This window comes from Haemaphysalis longicornis, unplaced genomic scaffold (assembly GCF_048455015.1).
Source record: "Haemaphysalis longicornis isolate Haplotype H1 unplaced genomic scaffold, Haemaphysalis longicornis Haplotype H1 scaffold_6, whole genome shotgun sequence".
Classification (NCBI taxonomy): Eukaryota; Metazoa; Arthropoda; class Arachnida; order Ixodida; family Ixodidae; genus Haemaphysalis; species Haemaphysalis longicornis.
In genome coordinates, this window is record NW_027526407.1 from 27,851,728 (window position 1) to 27,870,603 (window position 18,876).

An 18,876-nucleotide genomic window follows, 5' to 3' on the forward strand; every position below is an offset into this window, starting at 1 on the left:
TGTGTCATCAGCATACAGGATTGCTTTCGCGTAAGCAAGAGACGTAACATAGTCGTTAACAAATAAAGAAAATAAAATAGGACCCCTCCAGACTTTACGTTTTTCAGTGTCGACTGTTCACCTAAAACGTCCACAAACTGTTTACGGCTGGTTAAATAACTTTTAAAGAATGAACTTGCTGGACCTCGGAACCCATAGCGCTCTAGCTTACTCAGTAAAATTTTGTGGTCAACACAGTCGAACGCCTTTTTGATGTCAACGAATATGCCTAGGGTAATCTGACCTTTATCGAGTGCTTGGTGAACTATTTCGGTAACAGAATGAACTGCGGTGCTCGTAGAAAAATTTTTGCGAAAGCCATGTTGCTGTGATGCCAATATTTGGTATTTTTCAATAAATTCTATCATTCCAGTGCGAGCTATCAATTTTTCAAATAGAATGGTAATGGCTGGTAGAATTGTAATTGGGCGATAATTTTCCACGTCGTTGGGATCATCGCCTTTATAGATTAGGACAACTCTCCCAACTTTCAATTGATCTGGGAAAGCACCACTCATAAAGGACTGATTAAATATTGTCTGTAGTAGATCGCTCAAAATATCGATATTGGCCTTCAGTATATTGACAGATATCTCATCATGCCCTACGAATTTATTCGAGGTCATTTGTTTGGTAACAAGAATAATCTCTTCTATAGTTATTTCTTTAAAAACAAAGCTGTTTTGTAAAGGACTGGGCAGACAAATATCCTCATTCTGATCAAGATTGGACGTAATACTGTTACTTATGTTAACGAAAAAATCATTAAATTTCTCTGCAAGAGCTGCCTCACTGCAATTAGGAACGCCTATATCAGGCAATAGGCGCCTTTTCTGGGATGATTTCGTAACTGAATTAATGATGTTCTATATTTCTTTTGAATTTCCTTTCGCTTTCAAGATGCGGGTGCTGTAATATTTCTTTTTTTTTTGTTTGCGCATTAAGGCGAGTGATAGGTTGCGTGTAACTTTGTACTGTTCTTTATAGTACGTACTGTCTTTATGCTCCCTCATTTTTTGTCGCCAGTGTTCTTTTAGTTTTATTACTTCCAGTATTTCTGCAGTCATCCAAGGGCAGATCGGCCGTGTAAAATAGGAGGTTCTGTGCGAGTTAAAGTTTACCATAACACAGCTAGATTTAAAGGTTTTAGAAAACTGTTCGTACGCGTGGTTAACACCGCCGACTATGGTTTGAGTGAAGTCTTTTTCCTGTGTGAGTTCTCTAGTTTTTTCGAAGTTTACTCGTGGCATATTATTTGTATGGGGTCTATCGGGCAGTGGCGTAGGGTTAGCAGCGATAGTATAGACTGGAAAGTGGTCCGCGACGTTTTCGGGAATAACTCCGGCTTCTATTGGTTCCGTATCGAAGTTTGACAAAATGTGGTCAGTTGTAGAGGAGGAGGTTTGGGTTACCCGAGTTGGGTCGACAATATGGCTATGAAATCCATATGAAGCTATAAGGTTCAAATATTCTGTTCCAGAGCTGTCAGCTATGTTTATGTTAAAATCACCACATAATATTGCCTTCTTATTCGACATGGACAACAGCGCGACCTTTGCTCGTGCACGGCCGGTCTGGGTATGGTGGCTTCTAGCCCCTTCTAGCCACCATAGTCTGGGCGCGCTAAGTGCGCGCCCGGCCGTGGATCGTGCTTGCAAGTTGCCACGCTTCCCCGCAGGCGGCGACGCCGTCCCATTGCGGCAGGCGCTGTTGTCTTATCGGAGCGCAGCAACAAACGGTGCCCACGGTTTCGGAAGCGGCGTCGCCTCTGTCCGGGCTCGTCTTGCTGTTGTGTGCCAGTTGTAGGCCTGCGTTTTGGTCAGGCAAGTGCACGTCTTTTTGCCTCCACTAGTTGGGGAATGGCCAGAGGAGTGCCGGTTATCATAGAGTTAATACTACTGACTCCGGTTATATATGAAATAGATTCTTGTGAGATCCGCAGTCGTACTGTCGTACTGGAGCAGGCGTACGCTTCGACGTTGCCGCTCTTGACGACAGGCTAGTGATGATTTAAACATGCGCTTCTTTGGCGTTAATCTGGGTGGGGAAACTAATGGCACGCTGGTGCGTACTTCCGCGATTTTCTGTGTGCGTCGGAAGGCGTTTTGTGGACCTGCCCTTCAGGAGAGGAATTAACCAACCTTCTGGGCGGGTGAGGAGCATCGCTAGGCGGATGTGACGTCACGTTTGCTCGCAGTGTTCCCGCGCGGTATGTTTACATTTTTCCGAGTGCTGCCTACACGGCGTACGTGCCGTAGCGATTCAAGTAGTCGCGTTCGATGCGGTCGACGCAAGAATTCATAAACTGGCGATGGTTGTCGCCCTGTCAGTCGTCGTTCAACAGCTCCAGCGTCTTCTGGCACTACAGCTTTGCAGTTATCTGTGGGCGTTCAACTGTCCACCATCGGCCGACCAGGTGAGTGTTTTTTGGCGGGTTTGCAATCAGTTCGCATATCTCCTACTGCAAAGCTTGCTTTCTGCTCGCGGCAGTTATATTAACGACGTTTACGAAGTTCTTAACGGCGTGTTCTCCCCGTCTTGCATTATTGTCGCTGTTTATGCTGCTCGTTCGCGTCTGTCGGCGATCGCGAGCTGTTGACGGTTTGTTGCACGGCGCGGAAACTCGCTCGCATTGCAAACCCGTCTCGCCCATGACGTTTCATTGTCTCTTTAATGTGGCGTCATTAACATCACTTGTTTTCCTCGACGCTTTTTCTAGACAACGTGCCTTGTGCTAACCGATCTTAATATTGTAACGAAAATGAACTTGCAGTACGATCTGTTGGTGAAGTTAGGAGCGTGACAGGTCCCTGTTGGCAAGGTTTTCGTGTGTGCGTGTGGTTCGTGAGGGCGTTGTAACACGCTACTTTAGCCTGTTGCACTCGTTGCTGCATCCAGCACTTTTTCTGTCAGGAGTGCCTGCCAAGGAATGCTTACGTCGTTATGTGTTTTCATCTCATCAATCGGCGTTCAATAACCGATGGAAATTCAGCGGGAACGACCCGGATAACGCAGGGCGGGCAAGAGCACTGCTTGTGCGGTCTTCGCTTTCGTTTGCCCTTTTTTTAGTCATCCTAGATTGTTTATTTACTGCTGCCTCAACGGTGCTTCATTCCTCATGTTCTATTTATTTCTCTTGCAGCATCTCCTGACTGCAGTCACGGTGCCCCTAGCCTGCCTGCAGCACTCATCCTGCCATTCTAGTGGGAACTGATGTTTGCAGGCCACTTGTCACAACCAAATGGGTTCCCGACTTTTCCTGGCTTCTATTTGATGGTATACTTTAGATCCACCAGTGCGTTCTCACTCCGTGTACATTTCAAGCGAGGGTTTACAGTAACACGGTAGTTGATAGCCATGAAGACAGCAGCGTGTGTACTAAAAATCAAGTTTAGTTATTTATGCCAATGTCAAAAAACCAACCTGGTCTATGCATCCATTCCAGCCTGACATTTTCAAATACAAGTCTTTCAGTAGCTAGTGAAAAAATGAAGAGGTAGGGATAGCTCATGCACTGCTTAATTACTACCTTCATTTTTTTACTGTTGAAAATTTATGGATGATGCTATATGTACCACCTAGTGAAGTCCCACCAGAAATTGTTATATGCACTACCGATATAGCACAATCTATGAGGTGGGCTGGCGTGACCTTCGTGCAAACAGCACCGTACGTGGTTTCCGTCACGACAAAGTTTGCACTGTAGTCTTGGGCGTGTAATGGGTTATGGCTGACCGCAGGGCCGTTTACAGTGCTTTCCAGCTTCCAGTGGAGGCAGGAACATAAATTACGTCGTCGGCCAGGGCACAGTACATGGTGTTAGTCAACACCATAGATATACCATGCCTCGGATGGCCGCGTCATATATGTATATATTTTTTAATTTTACTTTTGAGTTTTGTGTAAGCAAGGATGTATCTAGTGCCCCTATGCTGTCTATCCTTGGTTTTTGTAAACACTAAGTAATATCGCACGGTAGCTTTATTCATCGTAATGAGATTTCTCAGGTGCCAGATTGCTCAGATCTCACATGGTTTCCTATGGCTGCAGGGATGTACAATGTCTTGGGTTCGATTCTTGGCTGCCGGGGCTGCATTGAATTTATAAAGCCAAAAAAAAATAACCTTTTGACACAATGTCTTGGTTTACGCTAAAGATCCTTGAGTGAGAGGTCTACCACACTGCCCTGTGCCTCATAGTGCGAAGTGACCTCAGTTTACTCGATTATGATGCAATTACTTAATGCCTTCTCATGTAAACTCTTGAGTGCAAACGGGAGAAGGTGCACCTACCTCGCCTTGAGCTGTTAGACTAAGTTGCCTTTTTCGCACGACATCTAAGCTGTGTGAGAAAGCCATACAGGGCTAAGAATGTTGTAAGAAATGCCTCTTACGTGAGGCAGCTCATACATAATGTTTAAAAAAAGCGTGTCACATTATTTTGCCGTAAGCTCTTTAAACGTTTTACACCCCTCCTACCGCCCTGCTTTTATTGTTAATAAAGGCACTTTGCATATGTAGACACAGGAAAATGAAGCAGAAAGACATAGATATTTTTTTCAGCTGCACAGTGTCGCAGGCTATGCACCTGACGCAATGCTGTTTGTTCATCACGGTTTGCACTGTGCTTTGAAACAGTTTGTTACCAAGGTCCAAAGATTCACTTGGCTATTTCATGTCAGGAATGATACAAAGGGATCATCTGTGGAAGCAATGCCCATCTTATTCTTGTCCTTTTGTAATTTATGAGAGCTGCTGCAGCCAAGCATTCTATGGTATATTTATGAACTAGAAAATACATGGAAAAGGCAGTCTCTAAACTGGAGGGAAACTATCGAGTAGCATATGCATTTAGTTTAAATAGTGGCGTGTTGCCCAACTGCTGGGCAACCGCATTAAGTTTATGCCGTGCTTGTGATTTGCTCAAGTATGTGAACTAGTCTTAGGCATTTACGTGTTCCGTGCTATCTTCATTCATTCACTGCAACTTGTTTGTGCTCATGGGGAGCATTCGGAATATGACCCTTAGCATGATAAAAATCAGAATACGCTTTACTCAGTTGGACTCAAGATATACCTGATCAGGACACGTCTACTCCTGAATGCTTAGATACCTGATCACATAAAAATTGGCCAACTTAACAAGCTGCAGGAAAAGAAGCAGCCCCATTCCTTCACCATAAAATAAAAAGAAGACAAGAAGAAACTATTTTACATTTGCAAAAGGTCCAGGCAAGGCTGTTGTTTCTTACGCTTTCAAGAATACATTAATACTGTTGTTGTTTTACAATATAAAGTGAATTTTCCTTACACTACTTAATCGACTTCAGTTGTTTTCCTTTCTGGGTGACCTATGAGACCAAAGGTGCAATGTAATTAACAGTATGGTCATGTTGGTTGTAAACATGATAGAAAAGGAGCACAAAAATATGCATGGCAAAACTCAGGACTTTTGTTGTGTTGTTTTTCATTTATAGTTAATTTTGTTTTGTCCTATGGCACAATGCAATTCTCGAAACCAGCTTTCCTCAGAAACCTATTGAGCACAATTTTTCATACTAGGCAACATTACATGCAATGGCTGCACAGCACTTTCTGCCTGAATATAAATGTGGCTAAAAAATGTCTTAGTTATTTTGAAGCAGGCAGTTTTCATTGCCAGTCAGACAAAATGGGGCCAGATGCCATCTGCAAAACCGCATGTGACCGCACCATGGGAGGAGGAGGACAAACATTTTATTGAGCCTTTAAAGGCCCCTTAGGGGACGTGGTGACCGGCGTACCGGTGTCCGCAGCAGCCCTCGCCGTCACCACCCGCTGGGTAGACAGGTCGAAGCTGCCCAGTGCCCACCGTCGGCTAAGAGAGGATAGGGGTTGTGGGGACAGTTCCAAAGAAGATGGTCCAGTCTTTCCACTGCTCCACAGGCCGTGCAGTTGGTGGAGGGGTAGACGGAAGGATAAATACGGTGCAGGTGGTAGCGACATGGGAGGGTATGGGTTTGCACCAGTCGCCATAGCCGTTCTTCCCTGTTGGATAAATCCGGGTGTGTGGGGGGGAGCTGGCGGCGTGAGAGGTGGTAATGTGCCGTAATGTCTTGGGAGGTCAAGAGACTGTCCCGAGCTGATAGGGCTCCGTGAAAGGGTTCGAGGCTAGGGCCTGCTTGGACGGTATGCTCTCGAGCGGCCCTATGTGCTGCCTCATTTCCCCCCACGCCCATGTGGGCCGGAGTCCAGATCAGCTTTATTTGTATGGTAGGAGGATTTTTGAGGAGAATTTTGAGCGCCAGGGGCGAGATCATGCCTCTGGCGTAATTTCGAATGGCCGTTTTCGAATCCGAGATGATAGTGATAGGGGGCGGCCTATGTGTAAGGGCTAGCGCGATAGGTGACCGGTAAAAAGTGCAAAGGCTCATGGGTACGTTGTCTGCTCCAGCCACTTTCGGTTCGAGATCTCGCCTGGCCTCCCGTACGCCGGCGGCTTTCACGCGCGTGTGTGCGTGTTGTTTATTTGTCACAGAGTGCTAACCTTTCAGAGAAGCCCCTAGTAGAATTCATTGTTGTTACACATTGAATGTGCGATGCATGAGAGGTTTTTTTTTTCAGTGGAAACAGATAAACAACAAGCACAAGCGCGCGTGAAAGCCGTCGGCATATGGGAGGCCAGGAGAGCTCTCGAACCGGAAGTAACAGAACTCCGCGGGAGCTGACAATGCACCCATGAGCATTTGCACTTTTTACCGATCACCTATTGCCGCCTCTTCCGCCTCAGCGGTCAGTTGGTGCGGTCTGTTAGGGATTTAAGAGGAGGAGTGTTGGGATGGTTGATTACTACTGCGACAGCGTATGCATCCTGCCATCGATAGCAAGCTGCGTCCACGTAAACCGTAGTGGGGTGGACGGGGTATTTCTCTGTAAGTGCTTGTGCTCGTAGTTCCCTAGGCTGCTTGTTGAAAACAGGGTGATATTGCGCGGTAAAGGGTGGATAGTGAGGGAGCCATGAATGTCGGCTGGTACCGGGAGCCTCTCATCACAGAGGATAGGGGCTTTAAGGTTAAGAGTAACAAGGAGAGTGTGACCGGTGGGGGTGGATGAGAGCCTATTTAGCTGACCGATAAGGTGGGCTTCAATGAGTTCCTCCGCAGTATTGTAAATGCAGAGTTTCTCGAGTCTGGCAGTGGTAGTGCTCTGAGGGATTTGTAGCGCCGTTTTTTAGGTCTTTCGAATGAGGCAGTTGACTTTAGAGAGTTCGGTACGCGAGGGCAAGAGATACGGGAGGGAGTAAGTGAGAAGGCAGAGCCCAAATGCCTGTATCAGCCGGATACGCTCCGTTTCTTTGAGCCCCTTGTTGCGGGCAGCAATCCTGCGGATGAGGGCGATCGTCTGATTCACCTGAGAATTCAGCTGTGCTAGGTACTTAATGTTTGCGAAATTGCACTGTATGCAGAGCCCAAGTATTTTCAGGACTTCCACTTGGCGAACATCCCTACCATCAATGCGGACCTCAATGGTGGGTGTCTGGGCCGGGTTGCCGGTTGATTTGGCGGGGTGGATTAAAAGCTCAGATTTTTCAGGTGAGCATCCAAGCCCAACTTGCGCGGCGGTGGTAACTAAGTCAGCTCCCTGTTAGAGAACCTCCTCGATTTGAAAGTCACTGCCTCTGGTGGTCCACTGCGTAATATTATCGGCGTATATGCTGTGGAGTAAGCGAGGGATCGCGGCGAGCTTACTGGGAAGGTGGATTAGGGCAATGTTAAATAGGATTGGGGATAATACTGCACCTTGAGGCGTGCCAATGGTTGGGAAATGGATAGTGTCGGATTGTAGGTCACCGAGCTGAATAACAGCCGTGCGGTTCGAAAGGAAGTTACGGATATAGTTGTATGTGCGGCGACACGGAGTGAAAGTGGCAACGTTACACAAAATAGCCTGGTGTGATACGCGATCAAAGCTTTCTAAAGATCAAGTGCCAAAATGGCTCAATTATCTACCTTTGAAGGGGCAGCGATAATTTCGTGTTTTAATTGCAGGAGTACATCTTCGGTTTCTGCACCATGGGAAGTGTTGTCCAGTTTTTTGAAAATCGCTTGTTAGCCCTACGGGAACCGCAGCACGTGTAGTGACTGCCATAATCTTTGTCTCAGCCTTATAAATTGACGTGAACCTTCTTCCTCCTTACTTAAAACAGATTTCCTTTTTTGTTGTTTGATCCTGTTTACAGCAAGCCCTTTTTGTAGAGAAAAGGAACTGCCACCTGAAGAAAACCACCTCTGCTTCAAAAATGCACTGATCAAGATTAGTATCATACTACAATGAGAACATATAAATGTTAAAATGTAAAAAATTAGCCATATACACAAATAACTAATGAAGTGTGCCGCTGCACAAATTGGTTTTCAATACATGAACAAAGGAGTGCTTCAAAGAGAAAGGACAAGAAAAAGGGCAGGGGTGTTTTCTGGTCTGCTTCACTACAACCTAAAATGATGCTTTGGCTCTCGGTAAGATTAAGTACACTATTTATATGGTACTAGGAAGTGTCCAAGCAGCATTTCTGACTCGCCCCGTCTTTCTACGAGCATTACTGACAGTTTCTCTCTTGTTGATCGAAGAAAGGAGTGAAATGCGCTGAAAGCATCAAATCTGCATTCGCACCGTTCAGTTGCATGGTCTGGCTCATTAACAAGGAACCACACGACAAACAGACGTGCTCACACGTCAGCTCAGAGTTGCGTATCGAGAAATTCTGGGCGAGCTAGAGAAGCTTGCCAGGTCTTGCACTTAAACATCAGTAAAGCATGCATTATGCGACAAACCAACGACGACAGAAATAGCTACCTTCATACTGGGCAAGTGTTCGAACCACTGTGGCGTGTTAACGCCGCGATCAGAAAGTTGCCACGCCAGTTTGACAGCCCTGGCGCGAATCGTGTGTGTCAGTCCGGCCCACAATTGAAGACTTCCGCGTTATTACTGTGATTTGTGGCAGCCAGATTGGTGGGATCGACTCATGGATGATCGGTCAGAAGCAGTGACAAGCAGCCATTTTGACCCTCCGAACGCTTGAAAGTACGTGTAAACATATAAAAAAGTGTTGCTGACTGCAGCTAGATAATGCTATATCGGTAGTGGGTATAGCACTTCATAGGTTGTATTCACTGGTGTGGCCCACAAGTGGGCGACCCTGTGTGTGCGCCGCCATGTATGTGCCGCAGCGTCTGTGATACGTCGGACTCCATGAAATTGCGGTAATGGACCTTTTTCTATTAGCAATCTGCACATGCGCGGGCTGGTAATCCGCCATTCTGGACAGTCGTCTCGGGCAAAACAAACAAAAGGGTGCCCCCTCCACTTGTTGCTGGGGTAGCAGCTATGCTTTCTAGTGATGCACGTTTTTATTTCTTCTTTTTCGACAGCATGTGGTGAGTTGTGCGTGCACACAAAGGATTTCAAAGGAAAGGGGTGAAGACTTGAGGTTGACCACGGTACGAGCACATGGCTACCAGCAAGGGGGTGAGCGGTGCAAGCATGGCACAACTCGGGAGATGGCATCACGTGCACTGGCTTCATTTAATATAAATATAGAATATAACTATAAATTGGGGTGTCACTGTTGGCGTGTCATTGGCGTATCAGCTGAATCACTGTTCCAGAGGAGGCTGGAACAACTGCGCTATTGGCTCCGCTTGTTCCCAGGCTTGGGTTGCGACATCGGTGTCCTGACAGCACCACACCTAGCTTGCTCATCCCAGAGCTTGCAGTCTCCTCCTGATGCATTTTTCTTGCTCTTTGCTCCGCCTCCTTTCCATCTTGAGGTTCGTGCTTAAATACTCTCATCATGTCTTTGCAGCACCTGCTGACTGGGCTCTAGCCTGTGCCTGCTGGTGAAGAGAAGTTTGCTGTGAGACGAGGGTCTTGACGAGCACGTAACTCCTGTTGTTAAAGTGAAGCTTTCAGGACCTCACTGATTGCATTCAATATGGCTACATAATGCACTGCAGGTAAGCTAACTTTACACAGTGATTTTCACAAAGCGATGAGGATGATAAGCAAAAGCACATGCACCTCAAGAAAAAACGCTTTCCATGGTCATAATGGAACCAGTGTCCCTTGCATTATGAAACCATTGTCTGTCAGACTGCGCCCTTCTGATACGGTCGAAGCAGTTTAGATTTTGGACTTCGACTCAAGTCGCAAGAGAGAGAGCGAGAATAAACTTTAATTAAATGCGCAAAATGCTTCAGAGAGGTGTCCTCATTCCAGCATGCCTTGAGCTCAAGCCGCGTTGACAGTCCTTTTGATCAGGCGCAGCTGACCTTCGAGGCCGGAGCTGGCCAGAAAGCTTCGAGTTAGAAAGGAACATCAGTTTTTGATCAAAAACTTTATTTTTACAGTTATGATGATGAGAATCGGGGGATGCATGTGGTTTTTCATTGAAACTGTAGATATGAAATTTGTTTCTGTGTAATACGACTCTATTCACATTTATTTGGATTTTTATGTTTGATTTTACGACAGCCTTTATAAAAAAACTGCTGGAGGGGCGCAGCTGAATAAAGTACCAGTTAACTGTGCACAAGTCAACGAGTGCAATAATACTAGCATTATCATTCTATCTGGTCTGTAGCAGAAGTTACAGCCATGTGAAGTTTGGGCCTAGAAAATGGGAACCAGGAAAACTGGTGTTGCCGTCCAGGCCCAAACTTCAAACAGCTGTCACTTCTGCTACAGACCAGATAGAATGATAATGCTAGTATTATGACAGTCAGTCCTTGATTTGTGCACAGTTCACCGGTACCTTGTTCAGCTGCATCCCTCAAGCAGTTTTTTTACAAAGGCTGTCAAAAAATCAAACATAAAAGCCAAATAAAGTTTAATGTAGTTGTTTTACACAGAAACAAACTTCATATCTACAATTTCAATGAAAAACCACATGCATCACCCAATTTTTATCGTCCTAACTGTAAAAACCATGTTTTTTTTTTGTTTAAGACCAGGTGCCCACTTAGAAAAAAAGAATTTGAGTTTTTTGGTAGACAGCCCGGTAAAAGACCTCCCAAAAGCAAATATTGTGGTGTGTTTCCACCATACTACTCTAGGGTGCTGGTTGCAACTGCCCTGGATGAACTGCTTTTAAACTTTATTTCAGGAAATGAGTGAAGATCAATCCCCTTTTACGGTGGGGTGCTACATGAATGGTTCATTTTTAGCCACTAGATTCAAATGTCATGTCTTCATCCTCTCTCTAAGGGGTTTTGGCACCTCCCCTTAAGGGTGATTGACCTTGACTTGTGACAGCCACGCAGCACTTTTTTCATTTGTAACATCATGTCAATTCGCAGTCCCACTTCCAGTTTGTTTCCTCCTACTGTGTACTGTGGAGTACAGACTACTGGGTGGTAGTAGTGTCGCCAGCAAGCAGTCCTGTAGCTCCCACGTTGCTGTTCATCTATACCATCCAGCCACACGCCTGGTCGATAAGAAAGTACAGTGGCTACTAAGACTCCCAACCCTTAATTTTGTCCATTTGCCGTATTCTTCGTCTCTGTTCAGCTGCGTGGGAAGGTTCAGCCGCAGTTGCTGTGCTCTTCTATTGCTCAGTCTCCTATCCAGAGAGTTCCTCTCCACAGTTATGTGCAAATCTGTGGTTGTCAGTTTCATCATTGCTCTCTGTTACTTGTTCTGTCATGTGTTCATTAGTTGCTGTAATTAATTGCAAGGAAAAAAAACGTGCACGCTTTTGTCTTACGACAATAATGGCTTTTTTTTTAACGTTTCTTGAACTGTTAAAAAAAAACACCCGGGGGCCTCTTGCAAGTGCATCAGACCCCCTTAGAAGTAGCGATTAGTTAAAGTTCACGACGGGTATGGGTGGGAAATAGCAAGGGAAAAATACTGGGTCGGTATATGAAATGCAGGAGTGTGTCCCACACTGCCTCCGCTAAATTAGGTGGGTAGGAGGGACGCAAGAGATCATTTAAGGAATTTGGTTGTAAGTTAGTGGGAAGGGTGTCTAGGAGAAATTGTCTTTCAGTTTAACTCAGTTTTCTCGCGAGGAATTTCTTGCTAGATTGTCATCTGAGCTTGGACGTTGCCTGTTTCAGCTATCACTTGCGTGCTGTTTGGACTTTTGATTGCAGTGGCTTTGAAACTTCGCCGCTTGATTTTGCTCGACGAAAGCTTCGCGTTCAAACTGTCGTCGTCATTAGAATGTGAGGTGCACCATTTTTGTCTAATTTTGCATCTCGATGCACCGCTATCCAGATTCAAACTACTTCGACCATCTTGCAATGGTGTCACGGAATAGATGTTGGTTTCACACCGCGAGGGTCCTGATTTGTTTCTGACTGCGGGAAGCTTTTTTTTTTTCTGCATTTCTTTACGCACGATCATTATCATTGTCAGAGAAAGTTGGCTTTTCTGCAATGCCTTTTTCGGCATGGCATATTCCACTGGTGAGACATAGAAAGTTTTGCTTTAAAATCAGGGTCTTCAAGCACTTTTGGTCCAGTGAGTAGCAATCTGCACGTATTTGTAACCATACAATACTGAGTTAGCACCCTTCGATCCTTCCTGTCTTGTGCCAGCAGTCTCGTCATCCAACACATGAAAGTGCCCTCGACTTTTGCCCGCACTTTTCACTTATGCCTGACCCAGTAACTTTTGTTGATTTCCAGTGTTGCGCATGTCACATTTTCATTCAGGGTCACCTTGGGGCAGATAAGTGCGTGTGTGTATTTTTATCAAGTGGTTTTAGCCACGGAGCATGCTTCGCACTCTTGTGTGAGCAGCATTATGGTGCCTTGTTGCTTGTCCAGCAAGTGATGTGATGCCATGTCAATAAACATTCTTCAGTGTTTGTGACGACTTTGGTGTTTTCTTGGCTTCACTTTCATATAGTGAGTTGCTATCCATCAAGAAGCACACACTTACAAATGCTAGGTATTCTTATTTTTTTCTTAGGAAGACATTTACAAAGTTTCGTTGGCAACACAGCATAACATCAAAACAAATAAAACCAACTAAAATGGCAAATGTGGCATATTTTTAAAATTAATAAACTGGAAAAACAACACGGCACGAGAGAGAGAGCACGAAAAGTGACAGCACTGCCTGTTGGTACCATTCTGTTGTTTTCGTGCTAAATATTTTCAAATAAATATGCAAGGAATGCAGTTGAAGTAGGGTAACTTTTTATTTGAGCTTGTCTCTTGGACATACAAGTACATTTCTTGAATCGATTGCTGGATGCAATTTTCGATATTAGGCAAGCACTGGATTCTCGAATGGACACAACAGACGTTTGTTCAATTCTTATTTGCAATTGCATTGTGCAGTTTAACCCGTACAAAACATTTCGCCAAAGTCCAAAGCATTGGTTTAGGTAGAACAAAAAAATTCCTGTGTGCCAAGATTTCGAAGCATGTCAAAGATTTATAGGTGGCCTGACTTAACCTATAGCCCTACACTGCAGTTACCCTTCATAGCTGGCCCCAGTTATGCTGAGCTTTTCCTCATGAAACCTAAAAAGTTGAATTTTGATGTTTACAACTACGCTGTGCAATGTATAAGCCTAGTATAATTTACTCTTCAGCATTTTTACTCTATCCAGGTTTTATGTTTATTACACCACAATAAAAGTTTGCAGCCAGTGTTGAATTGACGAGCGTCAACCAATTCAGGTTGAAAGCACAAAATGCTCTAACAGAAATCGCAGTCTTCACATGTGATCAAATACGTAGTTCTTTAACACTAAACAAGGCTACTGCAGAATGCTAGGAGCGTAAAATATACTCGATGAGGTGCAGTTGGCCAGTGTGTAATTTAAGCAGCATTGTTTTAAGACAAACGGGAATTGGTGAAACAGCCATGAGCTTCTGACAGCAGCTATCATCGTGACTGGCCAATTCACCTGAGTGGGGATGTTACGGCTATGTGCTGGCCTAATGAATTGCCAAGAAATTTAAAACTCGTTGTATGTCGGGTTGCTTGTACCTGTGGACTTTTTTTCAGTTTAAGGTCATAATGCGCTCCCTGGGTCCACCTTTAGTCAGCTAGACCCACTGAGCTATAGTGGTGTCAAGGATGTGGTGCTGGACTTGCACTAGGGATGTCCTGGGTTTGATTCCCATGTGGTTTGAACTCTTCCCAAAGTTTTGAACTCAATCCACTCTTTGCTCTCTTTGCACTGCCGGCCGGTTTAGGAGCTGTTGTGCTAGTACAGACAGCGGATAGTGGCTTAGTCAATGGGCCACTCATTGCTTTTGCGTTGATAAGGTAGAGTTTTCAAGATTGTGTGTTACGGTCGGTTACACTTGCCACATTTAGGGTGCTTAAATCCGACCATGTGCAAATTGCAGGCCTGTGATAAATGGGTACAGGTGATTATCTAGATGCATAAAACTGCGCCTACTGTCAAGGCATGCCGTGAATTTGTTGGTGGAATGGACATTTACAAACATGTGTTCGCATGATTTCCACTGCAGCATAAAAAATTGAGGTAAAAAAGGTGCATTGTAATAAAAGGTGCATTGTAATTTTGCAGCTCCAAAGTAGTACACTACATAAGACCAGCACTGCTTCCCCTTGTGGTGCTTTGGACGGCTCACAGCAAAGTCCACTAAGCATCAGAATCAGCTAGTGCTTGATGTAGTTGCTACATCTATTCCCTTTGAAACGCAAGCTGCTGGACACCAGATTTCCCTACACTAATAACATTAGAATTGGGTTAGAAAAGTGAAATGAACTGGAAAGCTGTGGGTGAAAAGTATGATCAACATGACAATTCCAACAGGGACAAGACCACCCTGTCTTGGGAGCTTTACCCCAAAAGACCAAGGCACTTGGCAACGAAAGGAGCCCCAGCTGAAAACAGAGCAAGGCCTCATGGCTTGCGGAGGGTGCTTCTCGTGGTAGAATATAACTGCCTGTCATCATGCGATTTCGACTGCCCAGGAGTCTTCACCACCACTGTGGTGACATTGAAGGAAGGTGACAGGAAAGTGTCCGCAAAGTCGCACATCAAGGCTACTATTCCTGTTGACACTGGACAGATAAGAGCCAAAATTACAACTAAACTAGTTTTCTGCACAAGAAAGAGGTCACTTTCTTGTTTTGCCAAAGCTAATAACATGCCCTTAAATAATCCATGCATGACATATGTTCATCACAGATGGGTTTGGGTGCACCAAATTATTTGTTATACGGAACCTTTTTTCCCCGCACTGAGCAGTGCGAACTCGCAGGAAGCAGTTTTATTTCGTGTAAGGCATTTCTAAGAGCAACGCAATCACTTTGTTCTCTGTCTACTTTACTCATACTATCAATTCGTAAATTTATACCAGCAAATAGAAAACAAACAGAAAGAAGAACACAATTTAGTGCACGAGATATCCCCAGCTGTCCATTGCTTTGACACTCGCTGAAAGATTTGTAATGTTCAAGCTGGCATAGATCTGTAGATTGTTTGGTTTTGTTTTCACTGGCATTTCCAGTACACACGCTGCTGTCTTCATGGCTACCCACAGCTGTGTTAGTGTAAACACTCGCTTTAAATGTATGCAGAGAGAGAACGCAGCAGTGTATCTGAAGTATACCATCAATTATAAGCCAGGCAAGGGCGGGAACCCGTTAGGTCGTGACAAGTGGCCTGCGAACATCAGTTCCCACTAGAATGGCAGGATGAGTGCTGCACGCAGGCTAGGGGCACCGTGACTGCAGTCAGGAGATGCTGCAAGAGAAAAATGAAACGTGAAGAATCAAACAACGTTCACGCAACAGTAAATAATCTACGACGACTGAAAAGCAGGGCAAACGACAGAGAAGACCACACAAGCACTGCCCCTGCCCTGCGTTGTTATCGGGGTCGTTCCGCCTGCATTTGCATCAGTTATAGAACGCTGAGTGGTTCACTATTAAATATGAAAACACATAACGAAGTATCCATCCCTTGGCAGGCACTCCTGGCAAGCAAGAGTACTAGATGCAGGAAAGAGGTGCAAGAGGCCAAAGCAGCGTGTTACAACGCCCTCACGAACCACACGCGCACACGAAAACCTTGCCAACAGCGTTCTGTCACGCTCAGTTCGCACAGCAAGTTCATTTTCGTTACAACATTAAGATAGGTTAGCCCAAGGATAACAAGCGATGTTAATGACGCCACATTGAAGAAGAGACAAAGAAGCGCCACGGGCGAGACGGGTTCCCGCGCCGTGCAACAAACCGCCAACAGCTTGCGATCGCCGACAGACGCGAACAGAGCAGCATAAACAGCAACAATAATGCAAGACGGTGAGAACGCGCCGTTAACAATTTCGTAAACGTCGCTAATATAACTGCTGCAAGCAGAAAGTTCGCTTTGCAGTAGGAGATATGCGAACTGATTGCAAACCCGCCAAAAAACACTCACCTGGTCGGCCGATGGTAACTGGTAACCGGCCGATGGTAACAGATAACTGCAAAGCTGTTGTGCCAGAAGACGCTGGAGCTGTTGAACGACGACTGACAGGGCGACAACCATCGCCAGTTTATGAATTCTTGCGTTGACCGCATAAGTCGAACGCGACTACTTGAATCGCTACGGCACGTACGCCGTGTAGGCAGCACTCGGAAAAATGTAAACATACCGCGCGGGAACGCTGCGAGCAAACGTGACGTCACATCCGCCTAGCGATGCTCCTCACCCGCCCAAGAGGTTGGTTAATTCCTCTCCTGAAGGGCAGGTGTTTTGTGGTAGTAAAATGCACTCCGAAAAGGTGGCTTTCTTAGTAGCTGGTTGTCATGGCAGGCGTGAACTAACCGTGAACACGAGAGCTCCCAGCGATGCCCTGCGTACAACTAGACATGTCTCCTTCCCACGTACAAAAATGCCCGATAGCACGCACTGCGCATGCTCCTAAGTTCGGCGCTGCCTACGATAGAACGTCTCCGGTGTACACAGTCGCGCCGTGGACACTCAACGACCAATGCTGTGCGCGGCAAATGCAGTTACGCGAATTGCGGTACCGCGAACAGTGAAAGAAAGGGAATAATCTGGGCGTTTCGCGGATCGCTTTCACGCCGCAATCTAGGAGAAACAAGCGAAGTTCTGAATTTTCCCGCGTGATGAAGGTGCTTTATAACTACAGGGCGGGACACAAGGAAACGGGGACTCGGCGCTTGTATCGAAGAATGCCAATTTCAGCAGCGGCACGTCAGGAATCCAGACACGGCCCACACAGTAGGCTTCGTGGCCATCGGAACAGGGAATTTTATCTGCACGCAGCGGTTATCGGACCAACCCTGCTAAAGTACACGTGGCAGCCGCTTTTATCAAGTTCGGGGTGCAGGTGGAATAAGCATGTCTCGACGTCGTTCCACAAAAAAAGCCGACCGCATCCGCATATACCTCAATTGTCATCGAAGCCGCCGTCGCGGACGAATGATTAAATTCTAAAACTGCGCAACGGGACGAAGACAAGACAGCTAGAGCACAAACGAGCGCAGTTTCACAACTAAATATTTTATTGAAGGAACGTAAATATGTAGGTGTTCACAAGCCGCTTCACGTGGTACCGCACGCAAGTTAATCGAAAGCACTGAACTCCTGATAAAAAAACGAGGGGGGGGGGGGGGAGGGGGGGAGAGGAAGGGGGATCAGAAGACGCTATGATTTCTGGAAATTTTCGGTTATCAGCGGGGTTGTCTTTTGAGCATCATGTGCTGCTTTGATAGGAGTACTCCCTCTGGGTAAGCACGATCGACGGCTGACTCACGCGTGCGTCGCCTAGTCTTTTAATGTGAAGACCTCTGTTAATTCCCTGTTTAACTGCATCCTGTCTCTTGATAAAATAACGGTATCCGCAAACACTCGTTGGCCTACACGGCCTTCCCGGCATTCCTGGCAGTGCCTTGACAGGTGTGACTGCCAGTTGCTACCCAGGGACAGCTCGTGTTCCCGAAGCCTCTTGTTCACACAGCGTCCACTTAGGCCTATACATGCCTCTTCCCACACGTGAGAGGCAGGATACAAACAACTCCCATTCGACATGGTACAGGGGGAGGGGGGGGGATTAAAAGAAATGCGAACAACGGAGCACACAGCCTTCGACGCATGCTGCACCGTCTGGCTGCCAAGTCCGTAAACTTCGCGCATGCGTAGTTCTTTGGGAGCGTTTGAGAGTGTGGCGTACTGTTACTTGAATGCTTGATAAAGAAGCGACGCCGGTCATTCATTTTAAGGCCTTTGTTTTCTGCTCTGTCGCCACTGAGCATCCTGTTATGTATAGTATACATTCAGGAGCCAAGCAAGCAACAGGTTGATTGCAGCTAGCATGATACCCTTCAACGATCATACTGCTCAGTGGCGACACAGCGTGAAAAGGCGCTCAAAATAAACGACCGGCGTCTCTTTTCTATCAAGCATTTCCCGTAAATCTAGGCCACACTCTCAAACGCTCTGGAAGAAGTGCGCATGCGCGCAGTTTACGGGCTTTGCAGCCTGATGGTGCGGCATGCGTCGAAGGCTGTGCGCTCCATTGTTCGCATTTCTTTTAATTGCCCCCTTGTACGGCATATTTTACTGTGCATCTGTAACGGTTTCCCCCTATTCTGAAACGGATCTGGCCACACATCTTATACAACTTTTTTGGTGCCGTGAAAAGCGTCCTGACCCCATATCACGCTCCAGCGTTTTCTAACCCATGGGACAGTTTGTGCACGTATACGGTATCGCCGCTGTTTTGTTTTTTTCTCTATCTTTCCTTCACCAGATCTTCCCTGTCTTTACCAAAGGGGCCAGGTTTGTGCACGCTGCTTCAACTAAATGTCTTATATATATACCTGTCCACTTGCTGTTTAAAGC

General features: G+C 45.9%; 1 protein-coding gene and 2 long non-coding RNA genes across 5 annotated transcripts in view; 2 read left to right on the top strand and 1 right to left on the bottom strand.

The window, feature by feature from the left end:
- The first annotated feature begins 1,677 nt into the window (after positions 1-1,677).
- The window catches only part of LOC144142349 (TNF receptor-associated factor 2-like), a 66,738-nt gene continuing 49,539 nt past the window's right edge, over positions 1,678-18,876 (top strand). Inside the window, exon 1 of one of the 2 annotated variants that reach the window (XM_077673781.1) lies at positions 1,678-1,866. The gene's annotated coding sequence lies outside the window, so the exon portion shown is untranslated. The remainder of the gene's footprint in view (positions 1,867-18,876) is intronic. The other variant, XM_077673779.1, reaches the window with a different exon arrangement.
- LOC144142371 (uncharacterized) lies at positions 2,267-12,883 on the top strand. Of its 2 annotated transcripts, none has more exons than XR_013316969.1 (3): positions 2,267-2,455; positions 3,182-3,315; positions 9,452-12,883. It is a non-coding gene; the product is annotated as an uncharacterized LOC144142371 (long non-coding RNA). The 2 variants fall into 2 exon arrangements; XR_013316970.1 differs by having other exon boundaries at positions 9,886-12,883.
- LOC144142372 (uncharacterized) lies at positions 13,212-16,758 on the bottom strand. Its single transcript, XR_013316971.1, has 2 exons — positions 16,444-16,758; positions 13,212-15,765 (listed from the first exon to the last, which is right to left on the bottom strand). It is a non-coding gene; the product is annotated as an uncharacterized LOC144142372 (long non-coding RNA).